The sequence below is a fragment of the Rhinichthys klamathensis genome, unplaced genomic scaffold, assembly GCF_029890125.1.
Source record: "Rhinichthys klamathensis goyatoka isolate OS25496 unplaced genomic scaffold, OSU_Roscu_1.1 h1tg000720l_1, whole genome shotgun sequence".
Lineage (NCBI taxonomy): Eukaryota > Metazoa > Chordata > Actinopteri > Cypriniformes > Leuciscidae > Rhinichthys > Rhinichthys klamathensis.
In genome coordinates, this window is record NW_026607135.1 from 12337 (window position 1) to 34599 (window position 22263).

At 41.3% G+C, this 22263-nt stretch overlaps 52 non-coding genes across 52 annotated transcripts; all 52 read right to left on the minus strand.

Annotated features, from left to right (window-relative positions):
• Nucleotides 1-102: 102 nt before the first annotated feature.
• trnai-uau (transfer RNA isoleucine (anticodon UAU)) lies at nt 103-196 on the minus strand. Its single transcript has 2 exons — nt 159-196; nt 103-138 (listed from the first exon to the last, which is right to left on the minus strand). It is a non-coding gene; the product is annotated as a tRNA-Ile (tRNA).
• A 268-nt stretch (nt 197-464) lies between these two features.
• On the minus strand, nt 465-558 carry trnai-uau (transfer RNA isoleucine (anticodon UAU)). Its single transcript has 2 exons — nt 521-558; nt 465-500 (listed from the first exon to the last, which is right to left on the minus strand). It is a non-coding gene; the product is annotated as a tRNA-Ile (tRNA).
• Nucleotides 559-925: 367 nt separating this feature from the next.
• Nucleotides 926-1019, minus strand: trnai-uau (transfer RNA isoleucine (anticodon UAU)). The gene is made up of 2 exons: nt 982-1019; nt 926-961 (listed from the first exon to the last, which is right to left on the minus strand). It is a non-coding gene; the product is annotated as a tRNA-Ile (tRNA).
• A 268-nt stretch (nt 1020-1287) lies between these two features.
• On the minus strand, nt 1288-1381 carry trnai-uau (transfer RNA isoleucine (anticodon UAU)). The gene is made up of 2 exons: nt 1344-1381; nt 1288-1323 (listed from the first exon to the last, which is right to left on the minus strand). It is a non-coding gene; the product is annotated as a tRNA-Ile (tRNA).
• A 367-nt stretch (nt 1382-1748) lies between these two features.
• On the minus strand, nt 1749-1842 carry trnai-uau (transfer RNA isoleucine (anticodon UAU)). Its single transcript has 2 exons — nt 1805-1842; nt 1749-1784 (listed from the first exon to the last, which is right to left on the minus strand). It is a non-coding gene; the product is annotated as a tRNA-Ile (tRNA).
• Nucleotides 1843-2109: 267 nt separating this feature from the next.
• trnai-uau (transfer RNA isoleucine (anticodon UAU)) lies at nt 2110-2203 on the minus strand. The gene is made up of 2 exons: nt 2166-2203; nt 2110-2145 (listed from the first exon to the last, which is right to left on the minus strand). It is a non-coding gene; the product is annotated as a tRNA-Ile (tRNA).
• A 574-nt stretch (nt 2204-2777) lies between these two features.
• trnai-uau (transfer RNA isoleucine (anticodon UAU)) lies at nt 2778-2871 on the minus strand. The gene is made up of 2 exons: nt 2834-2871; nt 2778-2813 (listed from the first exon to the last, which is right to left on the minus strand). It is a non-coding gene; the product is annotated as a tRNA-Ile (tRNA).
• A 268-nt stretch (nt 2872-3139) lies between these two features.
• On the minus strand, nt 3140-3233 carry trnai-uau (transfer RNA isoleucine (anticodon UAU)). Its single transcript has 2 exons — nt 3196-3233; nt 3140-3175 (listed from the first exon to the last, which is right to left on the minus strand). It is a non-coding gene; the product is annotated as a tRNA-Ile (tRNA).
• A 267-nt stretch (nt 3234-3500) lies between these two features.
• trnai-uau (transfer RNA isoleucine (anticodon UAU)) lies at nt 3501-3594 on the minus strand. Its single transcript has 2 exons — nt 3557-3594; nt 3501-3536 (listed from the first exon to the last, which is right to left on the minus strand). It is a non-coding gene; the product is annotated as a tRNA-Ile (tRNA).
• A 367-nt stretch (nt 3595-3961) lies between these two features.
• On the minus strand, nt 3962-4055 carry trnai-uau (transfer RNA isoleucine (anticodon UAU)). The gene is made up of 2 exons: nt 4018-4055; nt 3962-3997 (listed from the first exon to the last, which is right to left on the minus strand). It is a non-coding gene; the product is annotated as a tRNA-Ile (tRNA).
• Nucleotides 4056-4322: 267 nt separating this feature from the next.
• trnai-uau (transfer RNA isoleucine (anticodon UAU)) lies at nt 4323-4416 on the minus strand. Its single transcript has 2 exons — nt 4379-4416; nt 4323-4358 (listed from the first exon to the last, which is right to left on the minus strand). It is a non-coding gene; the product is annotated as a tRNA-Ile (tRNA).
• Nucleotides 4417-4783: 367 nt separating this feature from the next.
• trnai-uau (transfer RNA isoleucine (anticodon UAU)) lies at nt 4784-4877 on the minus strand. The gene is made up of 2 exons: nt 4840-4877; nt 4784-4819 (listed from the first exon to the last, which is right to left on the minus strand). It is a non-coding gene; the product is annotated as a tRNA-Ile (tRNA).
• Nucleotides 4878-5145: 268 nt separating this feature from the next.
• Nucleotides 5146-5239, minus strand: trnai-uau (transfer RNA isoleucine (anticodon UAU)). The gene is made up of 2 exons: nt 5202-5239; nt 5146-5181 (listed from the first exon to the last, which is right to left on the minus strand). It is a non-coding gene; the product is annotated as a tRNA-Ile (tRNA).
• A 367-nt stretch (nt 5240-5606) lies between these two features.
• trnai-uau (transfer RNA isoleucine (anticodon UAU)) lies at nt 5607-5700 on the minus strand. The gene is made up of 2 exons: nt 5663-5700; nt 5607-5642 (listed from the first exon to the last, which is right to left on the minus strand). It is a non-coding gene; the product is annotated as a tRNA-Ile (tRNA).
• A 269-nt stretch (nt 5701-5969) lies between these two features.
• Nucleotides 5970-6063, minus strand: trnai-uau (transfer RNA isoleucine (anticodon UAU)). The gene is made up of 2 exons: nt 6026-6063; nt 5970-6005 (listed from the first exon to the last, which is right to left on the minus strand). It is a non-coding gene; the product is annotated as a tRNA-Ile (tRNA).
• A 267-nt stretch (nt 6064-6330) lies between these two features.
• Nucleotides 6331-6424, minus strand: trnai-uau (transfer RNA isoleucine (anticodon UAU)). The gene is made up of 2 exons: nt 6387-6424; nt 6331-6366 (listed from the first exon to the last, which is right to left on the minus strand). It is a non-coding gene; the product is annotated as a tRNA-Ile (tRNA).
• A 367-nt stretch (nt 6425-6791) lies between these two features.
• On the minus strand, nt 6792-6885 carry trnai-uau (transfer RNA isoleucine (anticodon UAU)). The gene is made up of 2 exons: nt 6848-6885; nt 6792-6827 (listed from the first exon to the last, which is right to left on the minus strand). It is a non-coding gene; the product is annotated as a tRNA-Ile (tRNA).
• A 268-nt stretch (nt 6886-7153) lies between these two features.
• trnai-uau (transfer RNA isoleucine (anticodon UAU)) lies at nt 7154-7247 on the minus strand. The gene is made up of 2 exons: nt 7210-7247; nt 7154-7189 (listed from the first exon to the last, which is right to left on the minus strand). It is a non-coding gene; the product is annotated as a tRNA-Ile (tRNA).
• A 367-nt stretch (nt 7248-7614) lies between these two features.
• trnai-uau (transfer RNA isoleucine (anticodon UAU)) lies at nt 7615-7708 on the minus strand. Its single transcript has 2 exons — nt 7671-7708; nt 7615-7650 (listed from the first exon to the last, which is right to left on the minus strand). It is a non-coding gene; the product is annotated as a tRNA-Ile (tRNA).
• A 278-nt stretch (nt 7709-7986) lies between these two features.
• On the minus strand, nt 7987-8080 carry trnai-uau (transfer RNA isoleucine (anticodon UAU)). The gene is made up of 2 exons: nt 8043-8080; nt 7987-8022 (listed from the first exon to the last, which is right to left on the minus strand). It is a non-coding gene; the product is annotated as a tRNA-Ile (tRNA).
• A 367-nt stretch (nt 8081-8447) lies between these two features.
• Nucleotides 8448-8541, minus strand: trnai-uau (transfer RNA isoleucine (anticodon UAU)). The gene is made up of 2 exons: nt 8504-8541; nt 8448-8483 (listed from the first exon to the last, which is right to left on the minus strand). It is a non-coding gene; the product is annotated as a tRNA-Ile (tRNA).
• A 1080-nt stretch (nt 8542-9621) lies between these two features.
• trnai-aau (transfer RNA isoleucine (anticodon AAU)) lies at nt 9622-9715 on the minus strand. Its single transcript has 2 exons — nt 9678-9715; nt 9622-9657 (listed from the first exon to the last, which is right to left on the minus strand). It is a non-coding gene; the product is annotated as a tRNA-Ile (tRNA).
• A 367-nt stretch (nt 9716-10082) lies between these two features.
• Nucleotides 10083-10176, minus strand: trnai-uau (transfer RNA isoleucine (anticodon UAU)). Its single transcript has 2 exons — nt 10139-10176; nt 10083-10118 (listed from the first exon to the last, which is right to left on the minus strand). It is a non-coding gene; the product is annotated as a tRNA-Ile (tRNA).
• Nucleotides 10177-10443: 267 nt separating this feature from the next.
• Nucleotides 10444-10537, minus strand: trnai-uau (transfer RNA isoleucine (anticodon UAU)). Its single transcript has 2 exons — nt 10500-10537; nt 10444-10479 (listed from the first exon to the last, which is right to left on the minus strand). It is a non-coding gene; the product is annotated as a tRNA-Ile (tRNA).
• Nucleotides 10538-10904: 367 nt separating this feature from the next.
• trnai-uau (transfer RNA isoleucine (anticodon UAU)) lies at nt 10905-10998 on the minus strand. Its single transcript has 2 exons — nt 10961-10998; nt 10905-10940 (listed from the first exon to the last, which is right to left on the minus strand). It is a non-coding gene; the product is annotated as a tRNA-Ile (tRNA).
• A 268-nt stretch (nt 10999-11266) lies between these two features.
• Nucleotides 11267-11360, minus strand: trnai-uau (transfer RNA isoleucine (anticodon UAU)). The gene is made up of 2 exons: nt 11323-11360; nt 11267-11302 (listed from the first exon to the last, which is right to left on the minus strand). It is a non-coding gene; the product is annotated as a tRNA-Ile (tRNA).
• A 367-nt stretch (nt 11361-11727) lies between these two features.
• trnai-uau (transfer RNA isoleucine (anticodon UAU)) lies at nt 11728-11821 on the minus strand. Its single transcript has 2 exons — nt 11784-11821; nt 11728-11763 (listed from the first exon to the last, which is right to left on the minus strand). It is a non-coding gene; the product is annotated as a tRNA-Ile (tRNA).
• A 268-nt stretch (nt 11822-12089) lies between these two features.
• trnai-uau (transfer RNA isoleucine (anticodon UAU)) lies at nt 12090-12183 on the minus strand. The gene is made up of 2 exons: nt 12146-12183; nt 12090-12125 (listed from the first exon to the last, which is right to left on the minus strand). It is a non-coding gene; the product is annotated as a tRNA-Ile (tRNA).
• Nucleotides 12184-12450: 267 nt separating this feature from the next.
• trnai-uau (transfer RNA isoleucine (anticodon UAU)) lies at nt 12451-12544 on the minus strand. The gene is made up of 2 exons: nt 12507-12544; nt 12451-12486 (listed from the first exon to the last, which is right to left on the minus strand). It is a non-coding gene; the product is annotated as a tRNA-Ile (tRNA).
• A 367-nt stretch (nt 12545-12911) lies between these two features.
• Nucleotides 12912-13005, minus strand: trnai-uau (transfer RNA isoleucine (anticodon UAU)). The gene is made up of 2 exons: nt 12968-13005; nt 12912-12947 (listed from the first exon to the last, which is right to left on the minus strand). It is a non-coding gene; the product is annotated as a tRNA-Ile (tRNA).
• A 268-nt stretch (nt 13006-13273) lies between these two features.
• trnai-uau (transfer RNA isoleucine (anticodon UAU)) lies at nt 13274-13367 on the minus strand. The gene is made up of 2 exons: nt 13330-13367; nt 13274-13309 (listed from the first exon to the last, which is right to left on the minus strand). It is a non-coding gene; the product is annotated as a tRNA-Ile (tRNA).
• Nucleotides 13368-13734: 367 nt separating this feature from the next.
• trnai-uau (transfer RNA isoleucine (anticodon UAU)) lies at nt 13735-13828 on the minus strand. Its single transcript has 2 exons — nt 13791-13828; nt 13735-13770 (listed from the first exon to the last, which is right to left on the minus strand). It is a non-coding gene; the product is annotated as a tRNA-Ile (tRNA).
• A 278-nt stretch (nt 13829-14106) lies between these two features.
• trnai-uau (transfer RNA isoleucine (anticodon UAU)) lies at nt 14107-14200 on the minus strand. The gene is made up of 2 exons: nt 14163-14200; nt 14107-14142 (listed from the first exon to the last, which is right to left on the minus strand). It is a non-coding gene; the product is annotated as a tRNA-Ile (tRNA).
• Nucleotides 14201-14567: 367 nt separating this feature from the next.
• On the minus strand, nt 14568-14661 carry trnai-uau (transfer RNA isoleucine (anticodon UAU)). The gene is made up of 2 exons: nt 14624-14661; nt 14568-14603 (listed from the first exon to the last, which is right to left on the minus strand). It is a non-coding gene; the product is annotated as a tRNA-Ile (tRNA).
• A 269-nt stretch (nt 14662-14930) lies between these two features.
• trnai-uau (transfer RNA isoleucine (anticodon UAU)) lies at nt 14931-15024 on the minus strand. Its single transcript has 2 exons — nt 14987-15024; nt 14931-14966 (listed from the first exon to the last, which is right to left on the minus strand). It is a non-coding gene; the product is annotated as a tRNA-Ile (tRNA).
• A 267-nt stretch (nt 15025-15291) lies between these two features.
• Nucleotides 15292-15385, minus strand: trnai-uau (transfer RNA isoleucine (anticodon UAU)). Its single transcript has 2 exons — nt 15348-15385; nt 15292-15327 (listed from the first exon to the last, which is right to left on the minus strand). It is a non-coding gene; the product is annotated as a tRNA-Ile (tRNA).
• Nucleotides 15386-15752: 367 nt separating this feature from the next.
• On the minus strand, nt 15753-15846 carry trnai-uau (transfer RNA isoleucine (anticodon UAU)). The gene is made up of 2 exons: nt 15809-15846; nt 15753-15788 (listed from the first exon to the last, which is right to left on the minus strand). It is a non-coding gene; the product is annotated as a tRNA-Ile (tRNA).
• Nucleotides 15847-16114: 268 nt separating this feature from the next.
• On the minus strand, nt 16115-16208 carry trnai-uau (transfer RNA isoleucine (anticodon UAU)). Its single transcript has 2 exons — nt 16171-16208; nt 16115-16150 (listed from the first exon to the last, which is right to left on the minus strand). It is a non-coding gene; the product is annotated as a tRNA-Ile (tRNA).
• A 367-nt stretch (nt 16209-16575) lies between these two features.
• Nucleotides 16576-16669, minus strand: trnai-uau (transfer RNA isoleucine (anticodon UAU)). Its single transcript has 2 exons — nt 16632-16669; nt 16576-16611 (listed from the first exon to the last, which is right to left on the minus strand). It is a non-coding gene; the product is annotated as a tRNA-Ile (tRNA).
• Nucleotides 16670-16947: 278 nt separating this feature from the next.
• trnai-uau (transfer RNA isoleucine (anticodon UAU)) lies at nt 16948-17041 on the minus strand. Its single transcript has 2 exons — nt 17004-17041; nt 16948-16983 (listed from the first exon to the last, which is right to left on the minus strand). It is a non-coding gene; the product is annotated as a tRNA-Ile (tRNA).
• A 367-nt stretch (nt 17042-17408) lies between these two features.
• On the minus strand, nt 17409-17502 carry trnai-uau (transfer RNA isoleucine (anticodon UAU)). The gene is made up of 2 exons: nt 17465-17502; nt 17409-17444 (listed from the first exon to the last, which is right to left on the minus strand). It is a non-coding gene; the product is annotated as a tRNA-Ile (tRNA).
• Nucleotides 17503-17770: 268 nt separating this feature from the next.
• trnai-uau (transfer RNA isoleucine (anticodon UAU)) lies at nt 17771-17864 on the minus strand. Its single transcript has 2 exons — nt 17827-17864; nt 17771-17806 (listed from the first exon to the last, which is right to left on the minus strand). It is a non-coding gene; the product is annotated as a tRNA-Ile (tRNA).
• Nucleotides 17865-18231: 367 nt separating this feature from the next.
• Nucleotides 18232-18325, minus strand: trnai-uau (transfer RNA isoleucine (anticodon UAU)). The gene is made up of 2 exons: nt 18288-18325; nt 18232-18267 (listed from the first exon to the last, which is right to left on the minus strand). It is a non-coding gene; the product is annotated as a tRNA-Ile (tRNA).
• Nucleotides 18326-18594: 269 nt separating this feature from the next.
• On the minus strand, nt 18595-18688 carry trnai-aau (transfer RNA isoleucine (anticodon AAU)). The gene is made up of 2 exons: nt 18651-18688; nt 18595-18630 (listed from the first exon to the last, which is right to left on the minus strand). It is a non-coding gene; the product is annotated as a tRNA-Ile (tRNA).
• A 367-nt stretch (nt 18689-19055) lies between these two features.
• On the minus strand, nt 19056-19149 carry trnai-uau (transfer RNA isoleucine (anticodon UAU)). The gene is made up of 2 exons: nt 19112-19149; nt 19056-19091 (listed from the first exon to the last, which is right to left on the minus strand). It is a non-coding gene; the product is annotated as a tRNA-Ile (tRNA).
• A 267-nt stretch (nt 19150-19416) lies between these two features.
• Nucleotides 19417-19510, minus strand: trnai-uau (transfer RNA isoleucine (anticodon UAU)). Its single transcript has 2 exons — nt 19473-19510; nt 19417-19452 (listed from the first exon to the last, which is right to left on the minus strand). It is a non-coding gene; the product is annotated as a tRNA-Ile (tRNA).
• Nucleotides 19511-19877: 367 nt separating this feature from the next.
• On the minus strand, nt 19878-19971 carry trnai-uau (transfer RNA isoleucine (anticodon UAU)). The gene is made up of 2 exons: nt 19934-19971; nt 19878-19913 (listed from the first exon to the last, which is right to left on the minus strand). It is a non-coding gene; the product is annotated as a tRNA-Ile (tRNA).
• Nucleotides 19972-20238: 267 nt separating this feature from the next.
• On the minus strand, nt 20239-20332 carry trnai-uau (transfer RNA isoleucine (anticodon UAU)). The gene is made up of 2 exons: nt 20295-20332; nt 20239-20274 (listed from the first exon to the last, which is right to left on the minus strand). It is a non-coding gene; the product is annotated as a tRNA-Ile (tRNA).
• Nucleotides 20333-20699: 367 nt separating this feature from the next.
• trnai-uau (transfer RNA isoleucine (anticodon UAU)) lies at nt 20700-20793 on the minus strand. Its single transcript has 2 exons — nt 20756-20793; nt 20700-20735 (listed from the first exon to the last, which is right to left on the minus strand). It is a non-coding gene; the product is annotated as a tRNA-Ile (tRNA).
• Nucleotides 20794-21060: 267 nt separating this feature from the next.
• On the minus strand, nt 21061-21154 carry trnai-uau (transfer RNA isoleucine (anticodon UAU)). The gene is made up of 2 exons: nt 21117-21154; nt 21061-21096 (listed from the first exon to the last, which is right to left on the minus strand). It is a non-coding gene; the product is annotated as a tRNA-Ile (tRNA).
• A 367-nt stretch (nt 21155-21521) lies between these two features.
• trnai-uau (transfer RNA isoleucine (anticodon UAU)) lies at nt 21522-21615 on the minus strand. The gene is made up of 2 exons: nt 21578-21615; nt 21522-21557 (listed from the first exon to the last, which is right to left on the minus strand). It is a non-coding gene; the product is annotated as a tRNA-Ile (tRNA).
• A 268-nt stretch (nt 21616-21883) lies between these two features.
• On the minus strand, nt 21884-21977 carry trnai-uau (transfer RNA isoleucine (anticodon UAU)). Its single transcript has 2 exons — nt 21940-21977; nt 21884-21919 (listed from the first exon to the last, which is right to left on the minus strand). It is a non-coding gene; the product is annotated as a tRNA-Ile (tRNA).
• Nucleotides 21978-22263: the final 286 nt, after the last annotated feature.

Sequence of the window (22263 nt, forward strand, 5' to 3'; positions counted from 1 at the left end):
AGAATTCTTCTAATTGTTTCCAGCCATGCAATGCTCAAACAATCTTTCTAGCTAGAATTTGAAAACTTGCGCTGCTATAATCTCTCTGGCTTTCTAAAACCATGCTCCAGGTGAGGCTCGAACTCACAACCTCGGCATTGCTCTGCTGCGTACTGCCTTATAAATACCGCGCGCTGACCGATTGCGCCACTGGAGCTTCTAGACTGCAACATCTACCAAAATCCATGTGGGGATTATAGCCACTGGAGCTATAATCATGAGGGTGATTCAGTTTGAAAAAAATCTTTCAAGTTAGCCATTTAATACTTTACTAGTTTAAGACATACATAGAACATTAAATGGGTTTTATGCATTATTCCATGATCATTCTTCTAATGGATGACGGCAATGTGATGTTCAGACGATCTTTTAAGTTAGACATTAAAATCTTTCAATTCCATAGCGTCTCTTGCTTTCTAAAACCATGCTCCAGGTGAGGCTCGAACTCACAACCTCGGCATTGCTCTGCTGCGTACTGCCTTATAAGTACCGCGCGCTGACCGATTGCGCCACTGGAGCTTCTGACACAGAGGCATATTATCAAACACAATGTGGGGAATCAGAAACAAAATAATCAATTTTAAAGCTAGGCTACTAAGCTTGATCACACAAGCCCCTACCTATAAGAATCTCTTGCCCAATGATTAACACGCATTCTACCTAATATGTACTTCAATTGAACAAACCTATCCAATGTAATGCTGGGCTATCCATTAGCCCTTGAACTCTCTTTTAATGAACGATGACCATGCAGTTATATTCAAGCCGTTTGCATTACTTTCTGAGAATTCTTCTAATTGTTTCCAGCCATGCAATGCTCAAACAATCTTTCTAGCTAGAATTTGAAAACTTGCGCTGCTATAATCTCTCTGGCTTTCTAAAACCATGCTCCAGGTGAGGCTCGAACTCACAACCTCGGCATTGCTCTGCTGCGTACTGCCTTATAAGTACCGCGCGCTGACCGATTGCGCCACTGGAGCTTCTAGACTGCAACATCTACCAAAATCCATGTGGGGATTATAGCCACTGGAGCTATAATCATGAGGGTGATTCAGTTTGAAAAAAATCTTTCAAGTTAGCCCTTTAATACTTTACTAGTTTAAGACATACATAGAACATTAAATGGGTTCTATGGATTATTCCATGATCATTCTTCTAATGGATGACGGCAATGTGATGTTCAGACGATCTTTTAAGTTAGACATTAAAATCTTTCAATTCCATAGCGTCTCTTGCTTTCTAAAACCGTGCTCCAGGAGAGGCTCGAACTCACAACCTCGGCATTGCTCTGCTGCGTACTGCCTTATAAGTACCGCGCGCTGACCGATTGCGCCACTGGAGCTTCTGACACAGAGGCATATTATCAAACACAATGTGGGGAATCAGAAACAAAATAATCAATTTTAAAGCTAGGCTACTAAGCTTGATCACACAAGCCCCTACCTATAAGCCTCTCTTGCCCAATGATTAACACACATTCTACCTAATATGTACTTCAATTGAACAAACCTATCCAATGTAATGCTGGGCTATCCATTAGCCCTTGAACTCTCTTTTAATGAACGATGACCATGCAGTTATATTCAAGCCGTTTGCATTACTTTCTGAGAATTCTTCTAATTGTTTCCAGCCATGCAATGCTCAAACAATCTTTCTAGCTAGAATTTGAAAACTTGCGCTGCTATAATCTCTCTGGCTTTCTAAAACCATGCTCCAGGTGAGGCTCGAACTCACAACCTCGGCATTGCTCTGCTGCGTACTGCCTTATAAGTACCGCGCGCTGACCGATTGCGCCACTGGAGCTTCTAGACTGCAACATCTACCAAAATCCATGTGGGGATTATAGCCAATGGAGCTATAATCATGAGGGTGATTCAGTTTGAAAAAATCTTTCAAGTTAGCCCTTTAATAGTTTACTAGTTTAAGACATACATAGAACATTAAATGGGTTTTATGCATTATTCCGTGATCATTCTTCTAATGGATGACGGCATTGTGATGTTCAGACGATCTTTTAAGTTAGACATTGAAATCTTTCAATTCCATAGCGTCTCTTGCTTTCTAAAACCGTGCTCCAGGTGAGGGTCGAACTCACAACCTCGGCATTGCTCTGCTGCGTACTGCCTTATAAGTACCGCTCGCTGACCGATTGCGCCACTGGAGCTTCTGACACAGAGGCATATTATCAAACACAATGTGGGGAATCAGAAACAAAATGGTCCTTTTTAAAGCTAGGCTACTAAGCTTGATCACACAAGCCCCTACCTATAAGAATCTCTTGCCCAATGATTAACACACATTCTACCTAATATGTACTTCAATTGAACAAACCTATCCAATGTAATGCTGGGCTATCCATTAGCCCTTGAGCTTCTGACACAGAGTCATATTATCAAACACAATGTGGGGAATCAGAAACAAAATGATCCATTTTAAAGCTAGGCTACTAAGCTTGATCACATAAGCCCCTACCTATAAGCCTCTCTTGCCCAATGATTAACACACATTCTACCTAATATGTACTTCAATTGAACAAACCTATCCAATGTAATGCTGGGCTATCCATTAGCCCTTGAACTCTCTTTTAATGAACGATGACCATGCAGTTATATTCAAGCCGTTTGCATTACTTTCTGAGAATTCTTCTAATTGTTTCCAGCCATGCAATGCTCAAACAATCTTTCTAGCTAGAATTTGAAAACTTGCGCTGCTATAATCTCTCTGGCTTTCTAAAACCATGCTCCTGGTGAGGCTCGAACTCACAACCTCGGCATTGCTCTGCTGCGTACTGCCTTATAAGTACCGCGCGCTGACCGATTGCGCCACTGGAGCTTCTAGACTGCAACATCTACCAAAATCCATGTGGGGATTATAGCCACTGGAGCTATAATCATGAGGGTGATTCAGTTTGAAAAAAATCTTTCAAGTTAGCCATTTAATACTTTACTAGTTTAAGACATACATAGAACATTAAATGGGTTTTATGCATTATTCCGTGATCATTCTTCTAATGGATGATGGCAATGTGATGTTCAGACGATCTTTTAAGTTAGACATTGAAATCTTTCAATTCCATAGCGTCTCTTGCTTTCTAAAACCATGCTCCAGGTGAGGCTCGAACTCACAACCTCGGCATTGCTCTGCTGCGTACTGCCTTATAAGTACCGCGCGCTGACCGATTGCGCCACTGGAGCTTCTAGACTGCAACATCTACCAAAATCCATGTGGGGATTATAGCCAATGGAGCTATAATCATGAGGGTGATTCAGTTTGAAAAAATCTTTCAAGTTAGCCCTTTAATAGTTTACTAGTTTAAGACATACATAGAACATTAAATGGGTTTTATGCATTATTCCGTGATCATTCTTCTAATGGATGACGGCATTGTGATGTTCAGACGATCTTTTAAGTTAGACATTGAAATCTTTCAATTCCATAGCGTCTCTTGCTTTCTAAAACCGTGCTCCAGGTGAGGGTCGAACTCACAACCTCGGCATTGCTCTGCTGCGTACTGCCTTATAAGTACCGCTCGCTGACCGATTGCGCCACTGGAGCTTCTGACACAGAGGCATATTATCAAACACAATGTGGGGAATCAGAAACAAAATGGTCCTTTTTAAAGCTAGGCTACTAAGCTTGATCACACAAGCCCCTACCTATAAGAATCTCTTGCCCAATGATTAACACACATTCTACCTAATATGTACTTCAATTGAACAAACCTATCCAATGTAATGCTGGGCTATCCATTAGCCCTTGAACTCTCTTTTAATGAACGATGAACATGCAGTTATATTCAAGCCGTTTGCATTACTTTCTGAGAATTCTTCTAATTGTTTACAGCCATGCAATGCTCAAACAATCTTTCTAGCTAGAATTTGAAAACTTGCGCTGCTATAATCTCTCTGGCTTTCTAAAACCATGCTCCAGGTGAGGCTCGAACTCACAACCTCGGCATTGCTCTGCTGCGTACTGCCTTATAAGTACCGCGCGCTGACCGATTGTGCCACTGGAGCTTCTAGACTGCAATATCTACCAAAATCCATGTGGGGATTATAGCCAATGGAGCTATAATCATGAGGGTGATTCAGTTTGAAAAAATCTTTCAAGTTAGCCCTTTAATAGTTTACTAGTTTAAGACATACATAGAACATTAAATGGGTTTTATGCATTATTCCGTGATCATTCTTCTAATGGATGACGACATTGTGATGTTCAGACGATCTTTTAAGTTAGACATTGAAATCTTTCAATTCCACAGCGTCTCTTGCTTTCTAAAACCGTGCTCCAGGTGAGGGTCGAACTCACAACCTCGGCATTGCTCTGCTGCGTACTGCCTTATAAGTACCACTCGCTGACCGATTGCGCCACTGGAGCTTCTGACACAGAGTCATATTATCAAACACAATGTGGGGAATCAGAAACAAAATGATCCATTTTAAAGCTAGGCTACTAAGCTTGATCACATAAGCCCCTACCTATAAGCCTCTCTTGCCCAATGATTAACACACATTCTACCTAATATGTACTTCAATTGAACAAACCTATCCAATGTAATGCTGGGCTATCCATTAGCCCTTGAACTCTCTTTTAATGAACGATGACCATGCAGTTATATTCAAACCGTTTGCATTACTTTCTGAGAATTCTTCTAATTGTTTCCAGCCATGCAATGCTCAAACAATCTTTCTAGCTAGAATTTGAAAACTTGCGCTGCTATAATCTCTCTGGCTTTCTAAAACCATGCTCCAGGTGAGGCTCGAACTCACAACCTCGGCATTGCTCTGCTGCGTACTGCCTTATAAGTACCGCGCGCTGACCGATTGCGCCACTGGAGCTTCTAGACTGCAACATCTACCAAAATCCATGTGGGGATTATAGCCACTGGAGCTATAATCATGAGGGTGATTCAGTTTGAAAAAAATCTTTCAAGTTAGCCCTTTAATACTTTACTAGTTTAAGACATACATAGAACATTAAATGGGTTCTATGCATTATTCCATGATCATTCTTCTAATGGATGACGGCAATGTGATGTTCAGACGATCTTTTAAGTTAGACATTAAAATCTTTCAATTCCATAGCGTCTCTTGCTTTCTAAAACCGTGCTCCAGGAGAGGCTCGAACTCACAACCTCGGCATTGCTCTGCTGCGTACTGCCTTATAAGTACCGCGCGCTGACCGATTGCGCCACTGGAGCTTCTGACACAGAGTCATATTATCAAACACAATGTGGGGAATCAGAAACAAAATGATCCATTTTAAAGCTAGGCTACTAAGCTTGATCACATAAGCCCCTACCTATAAGCCTCTCTTGCCCAATGATTAACACACATTCTACCTAATATGTACTTCAATTGAACAAACCTATCCAATGTAATGCTGGGCTATCCATTAGCCCTTGAACTCTCTTTTAATGAACGATGACCATGCAGTTATATTCAAGCCGTTTGCATTACTTTCTGAGAATTCTTCTAATTGTTTCCAGCCATGCAATGCTCAAACAATCTTTCTAGCTAGAATTTGAAAACTTGCGCTGCTATAATCTCTCTGGCTTTCTAAAACCATGCTCCAGGTGAGGCTCGAACTCACAACCTCGGCATTGCTCTGCTGCGTACTGCCTTATAAGTACCGCGCGCTGACCGATTGCGCCACTGGAGCTTCTAGACTGCAAACATCTACCAAAATCCATGTGGGGATTATAGCCACTGGAGCTATAATCATGTGGGTGATTCAGTTTGAAAAAAATCTTTCAAGTTAGCCCTTTAATACTTTACTAGTTTAAGACATACATAGAACATTAAATGGGTTTTATGCATTATTCCGTGATCATTCTTCTAATGGATGACGGCAATGTGATGTTCAGACGATCTTTTAAGTTAGACATTGAAATCTTTCAATTCCATAGCGTCTCTTGCTTTCTAAAACCGTGCTCCAGGTGAGGCTCGAACTCACAACCTCGGCATTGCTCTGCTGCGTACTGCCTTATAAGTACCGCGCGCTGACCGATTGCGCCACTGGAGCTTCTAGACTGCAACATCTACCAAAATCCATGTGGGGATTATAGCCAATGGAGCTATAATCATGAGGGTGATTCAGTTTGAAAAAATCTTTCAAGTTAGCCCTTTAATAGTTTACTAGTTTAAGACATACATAGAACATTAAATGGGTTTTATGCATTATTCCGTGATCATTCTTCTAATGGATGACGGCATTGTGATGTTCAGACGATCTTTTAAGTTAGACATTGAAATCTTTCAATTCCATAGCGTCTCTTGCTTTCTAAAACCGTGCTCCAGGTGAGGGTCGAACTCACAACCTCGGCATTGCTCTGCTGCGTACTGCCTTATAAGTACCGCTCGCTGACCGATTGCGCCACTGGAGCTTCTGACACAGAGGCATATTATCAAACACAATGTGGGGAATCAGAAACAAAATGGTCCTTTTTAAAGCTAGGCTACTAAGCTTGATCACACAAGCCCCTACCTATAAGAATCTCTTGCCCAATGATTAACACACATTCTACCTAATATGTACTTCAATTGAACAAACCTATCCAATGTAATGCTGGGCTATCCATTAGCCCTTGAACTCTCTTTTAATGAACGATGACCATGCAGTTATATTCAAGCCGTTTGCATTACTTTCTGAGAATTCTTCTAATTGTTTACAGCCATGCAATGCTCAAACAATCTTTCTAGCTAGAATTTGAAAACTTGCGCTGCTATAATCTCTCTGGCTTTCTAAAACCATGCTCCAGGTGAGGCTCGAACTCACAACCTCGGCATTGCTCTGCTGCGTACTGCCTTATAAGTACCGCGCGCTGACCGATTGCGCCACTGGAGCTTCTAGACTGCATCATCTACCAAAATCCATCTCGGGATTATAGCCACTGGAGCTATAATCATGAGGGTGATTCAGTTTGAAAAAAATCTTTCAAGTTAGCCCTTTAATACTTTACTAGTTTAAGACATACATAGAACATTAAATGGGTTTTATGCATTATTCCATGATCATTCTTCTAATGGATGACGGCAATGTGATGTTCAGACGATCTTTTAAGTTAGACATTAAAATCTTTCAATTCCATAGCGTCTCTTGCTTTCTAAAACCGTGCTCCAGGTGAGGGTCGAACTCACAACCTCGGCATTGCTCTGCTGCGTACTGCCTTATAAGTACCACTCGCTGACCGATTGCGCCACTGGAGCTTCTGACACAGAGGCATATTATCAAACACAATGTGGGGAATCAGAAACAAAATGGTCCTTTTTAAAGCTAGGCTACTAAGCTTGATCACACAAGCCCCTACCCATAAGAATCTCTTGCCCAATGATTAACACACATTCTACCTAATATGTACTTCAATTGAACAAACCTATCCAATGTAATGCTGGGCTATCCATTAGCCCTTGAACTCTCTTTTAATGAACGATGACCATGCAGTTATATTCAAGCCGTTTGCATTACTTTCTGAGAATTCTTCTAATTGTTTACAGCCATGCAATGCTCAAACAATCTTTCTAGCTAGAATTTGAAAACTTGCGCTGCTATAATCTCTCTGGCTTTCTAAAACCATGCTCCAGGTGAGGCTCGAACTCACAACCTCAGCATTGCTCTGCTGCGTACTGCCTTATAAGTACCGCGCGCTGACCGATTGCGCCACTGGAGCTTCTAGACTGCAACATCTACCAAAATCCACCAAAATCCATGTGGGGATTATAGCCACTGGAGCTATAATAATGAGGGTGATTCAGTTTGAAAAAAATCTTTCAAGTTAGCCCTTTAATACTTTACTAGTTTAAGACATACATAGAACATTAAATGGGTTCTATGCATTATTCCATGATCATTCTTCTAATGGATGACGGCAATGTGATGTTCAGACGATCTTTTAAGTTAGACATTAAAATCTTTCAATTCCATAGCGTCTCTTGCTTTCTAAAACCGTGCTCCAGGAGAGGCTCGAACTCACAACCTCGGCATTGCTCTGCTGCGTACTGCCTTATAAGTACCGCGCGCTGACCGATTGCGCCACTGGAGCTTCTGACACAGAGGCATATTATCAAACACAATGTGGGGAATCAGAAACAAAATGGTCCTTTTTAAAGCTAGGCTACTAAGCTTGATCACACAAGCCCCTACCCATAAGAATCTCTTGCCCAATGATTAACACACATTCTACCTAATATGTACTTCAATTGAACAAACCTATCCAATGTAATGCTGGGCTATCCATTAGCCCTTGAACTCTCTTTTAATGAACGATGACCATGCAGTTATATTCAAGCCGTTTGCATTACTTTCTGAGAATTCTTCTAATTGTTTACAGCCATGCAATGCTCAAACAATCTTTCTAGCTAGAATTTGAAAACTTGCGCTGCTATAATCTCTCTGGCTTTCTAAAACCATGCTCCAGGTGAGGCTCGAACTCACAACCTCGGCATTGCTCTGCTGCGTACTGCCTTATAAGTACCGCGCGCTGACCGATTGCGCCACTGGAGCTTCTAGACTGCAACATCTACCAAAATCCATGTGGGGATTATAGCCACTGGAGCTATAATCATGAGGGTGATTCAGTTTGAAAAAAATCTTTCAAGTTAGCCCTTTAATACTTTACTAGTTTAAGACATACATAGAACATTAAATGGGTTCTATGCATTATTCCATGATCATTCTTCTAATGGATGACGGCAATGTGATGTTCAGACGATCTTTTAAGTTAGACATTAAAATCTTTCAATTCCATAGCGTCTCTTGCTTTCTAAAACCGTGCTCCAGGAGAGGCTCAAACTCACAACCTCGGCATTGCTCTGCTGCGTACTGCCTTATTAGTACCGCGCGCTGACCGATTGCGCCACTGGAGCTTCTGACACAGAGTCATATTATCAAACACAATGTGGGGAATCAGAAACAAAATGATCCATTTTAAAGCTAGGCTACTAAGCTTGATCACATAAGCCCCTACCTATAAGCCTCTCTTGCCCAATGATTAACACACATTCTACCTAATATGTACTTCAATTGAACAAACCTATCCAATGTAATGCTGGGCTATCCATTAGCCCTTGAACTCTCTTTTAATGAACGATGACCATGCAGTTATATTCAAGCCGTTTGCATTACTTTCTGAGAATTCTTCTAATTGTTTCCAGCCATGCAATGCTCAAACAATCTTTCTAGCTAGAATTTGAAAACTTGCGCTGCTATAATCTCTCTGGCTTTCTAAAACCATGCTCGAACTCACAACCTCGGCATTGCTCTGCTGCGTACTGCCTTATAAGTACCGCGCGCTGACCGATTGCGCCACTGGAGCTTCTAGACTGCAAACATCTACCAAAATCCATGTGGGGATTATAGCCACTGGAGCTATAATCATGTGGGTGATTCAGTTTGAAAAAAATCTTTCAAGTTAGCCCTTTAATACTTTACTAGTTTAAGACATACATAGAACATTAAATGGGTTTTATGCATTATTCCGTGATCATTCTTCTAATGGATGACGGCAATGTGATGTTCAGACGATCTTTTAAGTTAGACATTGAAATCTTTCAATTCCATAGCGTCTCTTGCTTTCTAAAACCGTGCTCCAGGTGAGGCTCGAACTCACAACCTCGGCATTGCTCTGCTGCGTACTGCCTTATTAGTACCGCGCGCTGACCGATTGCGCCACTGGAGCTTCTGACACAGAGTCATATTATCAAACACAATGTGGGGAATCAGAAACAAAATGATCCATTTTAAAGCTAGGCTACTAAGCTTGATCACATAAGCCCCTACCTATAAGCCTCTCTTGCCCAATGATTAACACACATTCTACCTAATATGTACTTCAATTGAACAAACCTATCCAATGTAATGCTGGGCTATCCATTAGCCCTTGAACTCTCTTTTAATGAACGATGACCATGCAGTTATATTCAAGCCGTTTGCATTACTTTCTGAGAATTCTTCTAATTGTTTCCAGCCATGCAATGCTCAAACAATCTTTCTAGCTAGAATTTGAAAACTTGCGCTGCTATAATCTCTCTGGCTTTCTAAAACCATGCTCCAGGTGAGGCTCGAACTCACAACCTCGGCATTGCTCTGCTGCGTACTGCCTTATAAGTACCGCGCGCTGACCGATTGTGCCACTGGAGCTTCTAGACTGCAATATCTACCAAAATCCATGTGGGGATTATAGCCAATGGAGCTATAATCATGAGGGTGATTCAGTTTGAAAAAATCTTTCAAGTTAGCCCTTTAATAGTTTACTAGTTTAAGACATACATAGAACATTAAATGGGTTTTATGCATTATTCCGTGATCATTCTTCTAATGGATGACGACATTGTGATGTTCAGACGATCTTTTAAGTTAGACATTGAAATCTTTCAATTCCACAGCGTCTCTTGCTTTCTAAAACCGTGCTCCAGGTGAGGGTCGAACTCACAACCTCGGCATTGCTCTGCTGCGTACTGCCTTATAAGTACCACTCGCTGACCGATTGCGCCACTGGAGCTTCTGACACAGAGTCATATTATCAAACACAATGTGGGGAATCAGAAACAAAATGATCCATTTTAAAGCTAGGCTACTAAGCTTGATCACATAAGCCCCTACCTATAAGCCTCTCTTGCCCAATGATTAACACACATTCTACCTAATATGTACTTCAATTGAACAAACCTATCCAATGTAATGCTGGGCTATCCATTAGCCCTTGAACTCTCTTTTAATGAACGATGACCATGCAGTTATATTCAAACCGTTTGCATTACTTTCTGAGAATTCTTCTAATTGTTTCCAGCCATGCAATGCTCAAACAATCTTTCTAGCTAGAATTTGAAAACTTGCGCTGCTATAATCTCTCTGGCTTTCTAAAACCATGCTCCAGGTGAGGCTCGAACTCACAACCTCGGCATTGCTCTGCTGCGTACTGCCTTATAAATACCGCGCGCTGACCGATTGCGCCACTGGAGCTTCTAGACTGCAACATCTACCAAAATCCATGTGGGGATTATAGCCACTGGAGCTATAATCATGAGGGTGATTCAGTTTGAAAAAAATCTTTCAAGTTAGCCATTTAATACTTTACTAGTTTAAGACATACATAGAACATTAAATGGGTTTTATGCATTATTCCATGATCATTCTTCTAATGGATGACGGCAATGTGATGTTCAGACGATCTTTTAAGTTAGACATTAAAATCTTTCAATTCCATAGCGTCTCTTGCTTTCTAAAACCATGCTCCAGGTGAGGCTCGAACTCACAACCTCGGCATTGCTCTGCTGCGTACTGCCTTATAAGTACCGCGCGCTGACCGATTGCGCCACTGGAGCTTCTGACACAGAGGCATATTATCAAACACAATGTGGGGAATCAGAAACAAAATAATCAATTTTAAAGCTAGGCTACTAAGCTTGATCACACAAGCCCCTACCTATAAGAATCTCTTGCCCAATGATTAACACGCATTCTACCTAATATGTACTTCAATTGAACAAACCTATCCAATGTAATGCTGGGCTATCCATTAGCCCTTGAACTCTCTTTTAATGAACGATGACCATGCAGTTATATTCAAGCCGTTTGCATTACTTTCTGAGAATTCTTCTAATTGTTTCCAGCCATGCAATGCTCAAACAATCTTTCTAGCTAGAATTTGAAAACTTGCGCTGCTATAATCTCTCTGGCTTTCTAAAACCATGCTCCTGGTGAGGCTCGAACTCACAACCTCGGCATTGCTCTGCTGCGTACTGCCTTATAAGTACCGCGCGCTGACCGATTGCGCCACTGGAGCTTCTAGACTGCAACATCTACCAAAATCCATGTGGGGATTATAGCCACTGGAGCTATAATCATGAGGGTGATTCAGTTTGAAAAAAATCTTTCAAGTTAGCCCTTTAATACTTTACTAGTTTAAGACATACATAGAACATTAAATGGGTTTTATGCATTATTCCGTGATCATTCTTCTAATGGATGATGGCAATGTGATGTTCAGACGATCTTTTAAGTTAGACATTGAAATCTTTCAATTCCATAGCGTCTCTTGCTTTCTAAAACCGTGCTCCAGGTGAGGCTCGAACTCACAACCTCGGCATTGCTCTGCTGCGTACTTCCTTATAAGTACCGCGCACTGACCGATTGCGCCACTGGAGCTTCTAAACTGCAACATCTACCAAAATCCATGTGGGGATTATAGCCAATGGAGCTATAATCATGAGGGTGATTCAGTTTGAAAAAATCTTTCAAGTTAGCCCTTTAATAGTTTACTAGTTTAAGACATACATAGAACATTAAATGGGTTTTATGCATTATTCCGTGATCATTCTTCTAATGGATGACGGCATTGTGATGTTCAGACGATCTTTTAAGTTAGACATTGAAATCTTTCAATTCCATAGCGTCTCTTGCTTTCTAAAACCGTGCTCCAGGTGAGGGTCGAACTCACAACCTCGGCATTGCTCTGCTGCGTACTGCCTTATAAGTACCGCTCGCTGACCGATTGCGCCACTGGAGCTTCTGACACAGAGGCATATTATCAAACACAATGTGGGGAATCAGAAACAAAATGGTCCTTTTTAAAGCTAGGCTACTAAGCTTGATCACACAAGCCCCTACCTATAAGAATCTCTTGCCCAATGATTAACACACATTCTACCTAATATGTACTTCAATTGAACAAACCTATCCAATGTAATGCTGGGCTATCCATTAGCCCTTGAACTCTCTTTTAATGAACGATGACCATGCAGTTATATTCAAGCCGTTTGCATTACTTTCTGAGAATTCTTCTAATTGTTTACAGCCATGCAATGCTCAAACAATCTTTCTAGCTAGAATTTGAAAACTTGCGCTGCTATAATCTCTCTGGCTTTCTAAAACCATGCTCCAGGTGAGGCTCGAACTCACAACCTCGGCATTGCTCTGCTGCGTACTGCCTTATAAGTACCGCGCGCTGACCGATTGCGCCACTGGAGCTTCTAGACTGCATCATCTACCAAAATCCATGTGGGGATTATAGCCACTGGAGCTATAATCATGAGGGTGATTCAGTTTGAAAAAAATCTTTCAAGTTAGCCCTTTAATACTTTACTAGTTTAAGACATACATAGAACATTAAATGGGTTTTATGCATTATTCCATGATCATTCTTCTAATGGATGACGGCAATGTGATGTTCAGACGATCTTTTAAGTTAGACATTAAAATCTTTCAATTCCATAGCGTCTCTTGCTTTCTAAAACCGTGCTCCAGGTGAGGGTCGAACTCACAACCTCGGCATTGCTCTGCTGCGTACTGCCTTATAAGTACCACTCGCTGACCGATTGCGCCACTGGAGCTTCTGACACAGAGGCATATTATCAAACACAATGTGGGGAATCAGAAACAAAATGGTCCTTTTTAAAGCTAGGCTACTAAGCTTGATCACACAAGCCCCTACCCATAAGAATCTCTTGCCCAATGATTAACACACATTCTACCTAATATGTACTTCAATTGAACAAACCTATCCAATGTAATGCTGGGCTATCCATTAGCCCTTGAACTCTCTTTTAATGAACGATGACCATGCAGTTATATTCAAGCCGTTTGCATTACTTTCTGAGAATTCTTCTAATTGTTTACAGCCATGCAATGCTCAAACAATCTTTCTAGCTAGAATTTGAAAACTTGCGCTGCTATAATCTCTCTGGCTTTCTAAAACCATGCTCCAGGTGAGGCTCGAACTCACAACCTCGGCATTGCTCTGCTGCGTACTGCCTTATAAGTACCGCGCGCTGACCGATTGCGCCACTGGAGCTTCTAGACTGCAACATCTACCAAAATCCACCAAAATCCATGTGGGGATTATAGCCACTGGAGCTATAATCATGAGGGTGATTCAGTTTGAAAAAAATCTTTCAAGTTAGCCCTTTAATACTTTACTAGTTTAAGACATACATAGAACATTAAATGGGTTTTATGCATTATTCCATGATCATTCTTCTAATGGATGACGGCAATGTGATGTTCAGACGATCTTTTAAGTTAGACATTAAAATCTTTCAATTCCATAGCGTCTCTTGCTTTCTAAAACCGTGCTCCAGGAGAGGCTCGAACTCACAACCTCGGCATTGCTCTGCTGCGTACTGCCTTATAAGTACCACGCGCTGACCGATTGCGCCACTGGAGCTTCTGACACAGAGTCATATTATCAAACACAATGTGGGGAATCAGAAACAAAATGATCCATTTTAAAGCTAGGCTACTAAGCTTGATCACATAAGCCCCTACCTATAAGCCTCTCTTGCCCAATGATTAACACACATTCTACCTAATATGTACTTCAATTGAACAAACCTATCCAATGTAATGCTGGGCTATCCATTAGCCCTTGAACTCTCTTTTAATGAACGATGACCATGCAGTTATATTCAAGCCGTTTGCATTACTTTCTGAGAATTCTTCTAATTGTTTCCAGCCATGCAATGCTCAAACAATCTTTCTAGCTAGAATTTGAAAACTTGCGCTGCTATAATCTCTCTGGCTTTCTAAAACCATGCTCCAGGTGAGGCTCGAACTCACAACCTCGGCATTGCTCTGCTGCGTACTGCCTTATAAGTACCGCGCGCTGACCGATTGCGCCACTGGAGCTTCTAGACTGCAAACATCTACCAAAATCCATGTGGGGATTATAGCCACTGGAGCTATAATCATGTGGGTGATTCAGTTTGAAAAAAATCTTTCAAGTTAGCCCTTTAATACTTTACTAGTTTAAGACATACATAGAACATTAAATGGGTTTTATGCATTATTCCGTGATCATTCTTCTAATGGGTGACGGCAATGTGATGTTCAGACGATCTTTTAAGTTAGACATTGAAATCTTTCAATTCCCTAGCGTCTCTTGCTTTCTAAAACCGTGCTCCAGGTGAGGCTCGAACTCACAACCTCGGCATTGCTCTGCTGCGTACTGCCTTATAAGTACCGCGAGCTGACCGATTGCGCCACTGGAGCTTCTAGACTGCAACATCTACCAAAATCCATGTGGGGATTATAGCCAATGGAGCTATAATCATGAGGGTGATTCAGTTTGAAAAAATCTTTGAAGTTAGCCCTTTAATAGTTTACTAGTTTAAGACATACATAGAACATTAAATGGGTTTTATGCATTATTCCGTGATCATTCTTCTAATGGATGACGGCATTGTGATGTTCAGACGATCTTTTAAGTTAGACATTGAAATCTTTCAATTCCATAGCGTCTCTTGCTTTCTAAAACCGTGCTCCAGGTGAGGGTCGAACTCACAACCTCGGCATTGCTCTGCTGCGTACTGCCTTATAAGTACCGCTCGCTGACCGATTGCGCCACTGGAGCTTCTGACACAGAGGCATATTATCAAACACAATGTGGGGAATCAGAAACAAAATGGTCCTTTTTAAAGCTAGGCTACTAAGCTTGATCACACAAGCCCCTACCTATAAGAATCTCTTGCCCAATGATTAACACACATTCTACCTAATATGTACTTCAATTGAACAAACCTATCCAATGTAATGCTGGGCTATCCATTAGCCCTTGAACTCTCTTTTAATGAACGATGACCATGCAGTTATATTCAAGCCGTTTGCATTACTTTCTGAGAATTCTTCTAATTGTTTACAGCCATGCAATGCTCAAACAATCTTTCTAGCTAGAATTTGAAAACTTGCGCTGCTATAATCTCTCTGGCTTTCTAAAACCATGCTCCAGGTGAGGCTCGAACTCACAACCTCGGCATTGCTCTGCTGCGTACTGCCTTATAAGTACCGCGCGCTGACCGATTGCGCCACTGGAGCTTCTAGACTGCATCATCTACCAAAATCCATGTGGGGATTATAGCCACTGGAGCTATAATCATGAGGGTGATTCAGTTTGAAAAAAATCTTTCAAGTTAGCCCTTTAATACTTTACTAGTTTAAGACATACATAGAACATTAAATGGGTTTTATGCATTATTCCATGATCATTCTTCTAATGGATGACGGCAATGTGATGTTCAGACAATCTTTTAAGTTAGACATTAAAATCTTTCAATTCCATAGCGTCTCTTGCTTTCTAAAACCGTGCTCCAGGTGAGGGTCGAACTCACAACCTCGGCATTGCTCTGCTGCGTACTGCCTTATAAGTACCACTCGCTGACCGATTGCGCCACTGGAGCTTCTGACACAGAGGCATATTATCAAACACAATGTGGGGAATCAGAAACAAAATGGTCCTTTTTAAAGCTAGGCTACTAAGCTTGATCACACAAGCCCCTACCCATAAGAATCTCTTGCCCAATGATTAACACACATTCTACCTAATATGTACTTCAATTGAACAAACCTATCCAATGTAATGCTGGGCTATCCATTAGCCCTTGAACTCTCTTTTAATGAACGATGACCATGCAGTTATATTCAAGCCGTTTGCATTACTTTCTGAGAATTCTTCTAATTGTTTACAGCCATGCAATGCTCAAACAATCTTTCTAGCTAGAATTTGAAAACTTGCGCTGCTATAATCTCTCTGGCTTTCTAAAACCATGCTCCAGGTGAGGCTCGAACTCACAACCTCAGCATTGCTCTGCTGCGTACTGCCTTATAAGTACCGCGCGCTGACCGATTGCGCCACTGGAGCTTCTAGACTGCAACATCTACCAAAATCCACCAAAATCCATGTGGGGATTATAGCCACTGGAGCTATAATCATGAGGGTGATTCAGTTTGAAAAAAATCTTTCAAGTTAGCCCTTTAATACTTTACTAGTTTAAGACATACATAGAACATTAAATGGGTTCTATGCATTATTCCATGATCATTCTTCTAATGGATGACGGCAATGTGATGTTCAGACGATCTTTTAAGTTAGACATTAAAATCTTTCAATTCCATAGCGTCTCTTGCTTTCTAAAACCGTGCTCCAGGAGAGGCTGGAACTCACAACCTCGGCATTGCTCTGCTGCGTACTGCCTTATAAGTACCGCGCGCTGACCGATTGCGCCACTGGAGCTTCTGACACAGAGGCATATTATCAAACACAATGTGGGGAATCAGAAACAAAATGGTCCTTTTTAAAGCTAGGCTACTAAGCTTGATCACACAAGCCCCTACCCATAAGAATCTCTTGCCCAATGATTAACACACATTCTACCTAATATGTACTTCAATTGAACAAACCTATCCAATGTAATGCTGGGCTATCCATTAGCCCTTGAACTCTCTTTTAATGAACGATGACCATGCAGTTATATTCAAGCCGTTTGCATTACTTTCTGAGAATTCTTCTAATTGTTTACAGCCATGCAATGCTCAAACAATCTTTCTAGCTAGAATTTGAAAACTTGCGCTGCTATAATCTCTCTGGCTTTCTAAAACCATGCTCCAGGTGAGGCTCGAACTCACAACCTCGGCATTGCTCTGCTGCGTACTGCCTTATAAGTACCGCGCGCTGACCGATTGCGCCACTGGAGCTTCTAGACTGCAACATCTACCAAAATCCATGTGGGGATTATAGCCACTGGAGCTATAATCATGAGGGTGATTCAGTTTGAAAAAAATCTTTCAAGTTAGCCCTTTAATACTTTACTAGTTTAAGACATACATAGAACATTAAATGGGTTCTATGCATTATTCCATGATCATTCTTCTAATGGATGACGGCAATGTGATGTTCAGACGATCTTTTAAGTTAGACATTAAAATCTTTCAATTCCATAGCGTCTCTTGCTTTCTAAAACCGTGCTCCAGGAGAGGCTCAAACTCACAACCTCGGCATTGCTCTGCTGCGTACTGCCTTATAAGTACCGCGCGCTGACCGATTGCGCCACTGGAGCTTCTGACACAGAGTCATATTATCAAACACAATGTGGGGAATCAGAAACAAAATGATCCATTTTAAAGCTAGGCTACTAAGCTTGATCACATAAGCCCCTACCTATAAGCCTCTCTTGCCCAATGATTAACACACATTCTACCTAATATGTACTTCAATTGAACAAACCTATCCAATGTAATGCTGGGCTATCCATTAGCCCTTGAACTCTCTTTTAATGAACGATGACCATGCAGTTATATTCAAGCCGTTTGCATTACTTTCTGAGAATTCTTCTAATTGTTTCCAGCCATGCAATGCTCAAACAATCTTTCTAGCTAGAATTTGAAAACTTGCGCTGCTATAATCTCTCTGGCTTTCTAAAACCATGCTCCAGGTGAGGCTCGAACTCACAACCTCGGCATTGCTCTGCTGCGTACTGCCTTATAAGTACCGCGCGCTGACCGATTGCGCCACTGGAGCTTCTAGACTGCAAACATCTACCAAAATCCATGTGGGGATTATAGCCACTGGAGCTATAATCATGTGGGTGATTCAGTTTGAAAAAAATCTTTCAAGTTAGCCCTTTAATACTTTACTAGTTTAAGACATACATAGAACATTAAATGGGTTTTATGCATTATTCCGTGATCATTCTTCTAATGGATGACGGCAATGTGATGTTCAGACGATCTTTTAAGTTAGACATTGAAATCTTTCAATTCCATAGCGTCTCTTGCTTTCTAAAACCGTGCTCCAGGTGAGGCTCGAACTCACAACCTCGGCATTGCTCTGCTGCGTACTGCCTTATTAGTACCGCGCGCTGACCGATTGCGCCACTGGAGCTTCTGACACAGAGTCATATTATCAAACACAATGTGGGGAATCAGAAACAAAATGATCCATTTTAAAGCTAGGCTACTAAGCTTGATCACATAAGCCCCTACCTATAAGCCTCTCTTGCCCAATGATTAACACACATTCTACCTAATATGTACTTCAATTGAACAAACCTATCCAATGTAATGCTGGGCTATCCATTAGCCCTTGAACTCTCTTTTAATGAACGATGACCATGCAGTTATATTCAAGCCGTTTGCATTACTTTCTGAGAATTCTTCTAATTGTTTCCAGCCATGCAATGCTCAAACAATCTTTCTAGCTAGAATTTGAAAACTTGCGCTGCTATAATCTCTCTGGCTTTCTAAAACCATGCTTCAGGTGAGGCTCGAACTCACAACCTCGGCATTGCTCTGCTGCGTACTGCCTTATAAGTACCGCGCGCTGACCGATTGCGCCACTGGAGCTTCTAGACTGCAACATCTACCAAAATCCATGTGGGGATTATAGCCAATGGAGCTATAATCATGAGGGTGATTCAGTTTGAAAAAATCTTTCAAGTTAGCCCTTTAATAGTTTACTAGTTTAAGACATACATAGAACATTAAATGGGTTTTATGCATTATTCCGTGATCATTCTTCTAATGGATGACGGCATTGTGATGTTCAGACGATCTTTTAAGTTAGACATTGAAATCTTTCAATTCCATAGCGTCTCTTGCTTTCTAAAACCGTGCTCCAGGTGAGGGTCGAACTCACAACCTCGGCATTGCTCTGCTGCGTACTGCCTTATAAGTACCGCTCGCTGACCGATTGCGCCACTGGAGCTTCTGACACAGAGGCATATTATCAAACACAATGTGGGGAATCAGAAACAAAATGGTCCTTTTTAAAGCTAGGCTACTAAGCTTGATCACACAAGCCCCTACCTATAAGAATCTCTTGCCCAATGATTAACACACATTCTACCTAATATGTACTTCAATTGAACAAACCTATCCAATGTAATGCTGGGCTATCCATTAGCCCTTGAACTCTCTTTTAATGAACGATGACCATGCAGTTATATTCAAGCCGTTTGCATTACTTTCTGAGAATTCTTCTAATTGTTTCCAGCCATGCAATGCTCAAACAATCTTTCTAGCTAGAATTTGAAAACTTGCGCTGCTATAATCTCTCTGGCTTTCTAAAACCATGCTCCAGGTGAGGCTCGAACTCACAACCTCGGCATTGCTCTGCTGCGTACTGCCTTATAAGTACCGCGCGCTGACCGATTGCGCCACTGGAGCTTCTAGACTGCAACATCTACCAAAATCCATGTGGGGATTATAGCCAATGGAGCTATAATCATGAGGGTGATTCAGTTTGAAAAAATCTTTCAAGTTAGCCCTTTAATAGTTTACTAGTTTAAGACATACATAGAACATTAAATGGGTTTTATGCATTATTCCGTGATCATTCTTCTAATGGATGACGGCATTGTGATGTTCAGACGATCTTTTAAGTTAGACATTGAAATCTTTCAATTCCATAGCGTCTCTTGCTTTCTAAAACCGTGCTCCAGGTGAGGGTCGAACTCACAACCTCGGCATTGCTCTGCTGCGTACTGCCTTATAAGTACCGCTCGCTGACCGATTGCGCCACTGGAGCTTCTGACACAGAGGCATATTATCAAACACAATGTGGGGAATCAGAAACAAAATGGTCCTTTTTAAAGCTAGGCTACTAAGCTTGATCACACAAGCCCCTACCTATAAGAATCTCTTGCCCAATGATTAACACACATTCTACCTAATATGTACTTCAATTGAACAAACCTATCCAATGTAATGCTGGGCTATCCATTAGCCCTTGAACTCTCTTTTAATGAACGATGACCATGCAGTTATATTCAAGCCGTTTGCATTACTTTCTGAGAATTCTTCTAATTGTTTACAGCCATGCAATGCTCAAACAATCTTTCTAGCTAGAATTTGAAAACTTGCGCTGCTATAATCTCTCTGGCTTTCTAAAACCATGCTCCAGGTGAGGCTCGAACTCACAACCTCGGCATTGCTCTGCTGCGTACTGCCTTATAAGTACCGCGCGCTGACCGATTGTGCCACTGGAGCTTCTAGACTGCAATATCTACCAAAATCCATGTGGGGATTATAGCCAATGGAGCTATAATCATGAGGGTGATTCAGTTTGAAAAAATCTTTCAAGTTAGCCCTTTAATAGTTTACTAGTTTAAGACATACATAGAACATTAAATGGGTTTTATGCATTATTCCGTGATCATTCTTCTAATGGATGACGACATTGTGATGTTCAGACGATCTTTTAAGTTAGACATTGAAATCTTTCAATTCCACAGCGTCTCTTGCTTTCTAAAACCGTGCTCCAGGTGAGGGTCGAACTCACAACCTCGGCATTGCTCTGCTGCGTACTGCCTTATAAGTACCACTCGCTGACCGATTGCGCCACTGGAGCTTCTGACACAGAGTCATATTATCAAACACAATGTGGGGAATCAGAAACAAAATGATCCATTTTAAAGCTAGGCTACTAAGCTTGATCACATAAGCCCCTACCTATAAGCCTCTCTTGCCCAATGATTAACACACATTCTACCTAATATGTACTTCAATTGAACAAACCTATCCAATGTAATGCTGGGCTATCCATTAGCCCTTGAACTCTCTTTTAATGAACGATGACCATGCAGTTATATTCAAACCGTTTGCATTACTTTCTGAGAATTCTTCTAATTGTTTCCAGCCATGCAATGCTCAAACAATCTTTCTAGCTAGAATTTGAAAACTTGCGCTGCTATAATCTCTCTGGCTTTCTAAAACCATGCTCCAGGTGAGGCTCGAACTCACAACCTCGGCATTGCTCTGCTGCGTACTGCCTTATAAATACCGCGCGCTGACCGATTGCGCCACTGGAGCTTCTAGACTGCAACATCTACCAAAATCCATGTGGGGATTATAGCCACTGGAGCTATAATCATGAGGGTGATTCAGTTTGAAAAAAATCTTTCAAGTTAGCCATTTAATACTTTACTAGTTTAAGACATACATAGAACATTAAATGGGTTTTATGCATTATTCCATGATCATTCTTCTAATGGATGACGGCAATGTGATGTTCAGACGATCTTTTAAGTTAGACATTAAAATCTTTCAATTCCATAGCGTCTCTTGCTTTCTAAAACCATGCTCCAGGTGAGGCTCGAACTCACAACCTCTGCATTGCTCTGCTGCGTACTGCCTTATAAGTACCGCGCGCTGACCGATTGCGCCACTGGAGCTTCTGACACAGAGGCATATTATCAAACACAATGTGGGGAATCAGAAACAAAATAATCAATTTTAAAGCTAGGCTACTAAGCTTGATCACACAAGCCCCTACCTATAAGAATCTCTTGCCCAATGATTAACACGCATTCTACCTAATATGTACTTCAATTGAACAAACCTATCCAATGTAATGCTGGGCTATCCATTAGCCCTTGAACTCTCTTTTAATGAACGATGACCATGCAGTTATATTCAAGCCGTTTGCATTACTTTCTGAGAATTCTTCTAATTGTTTCC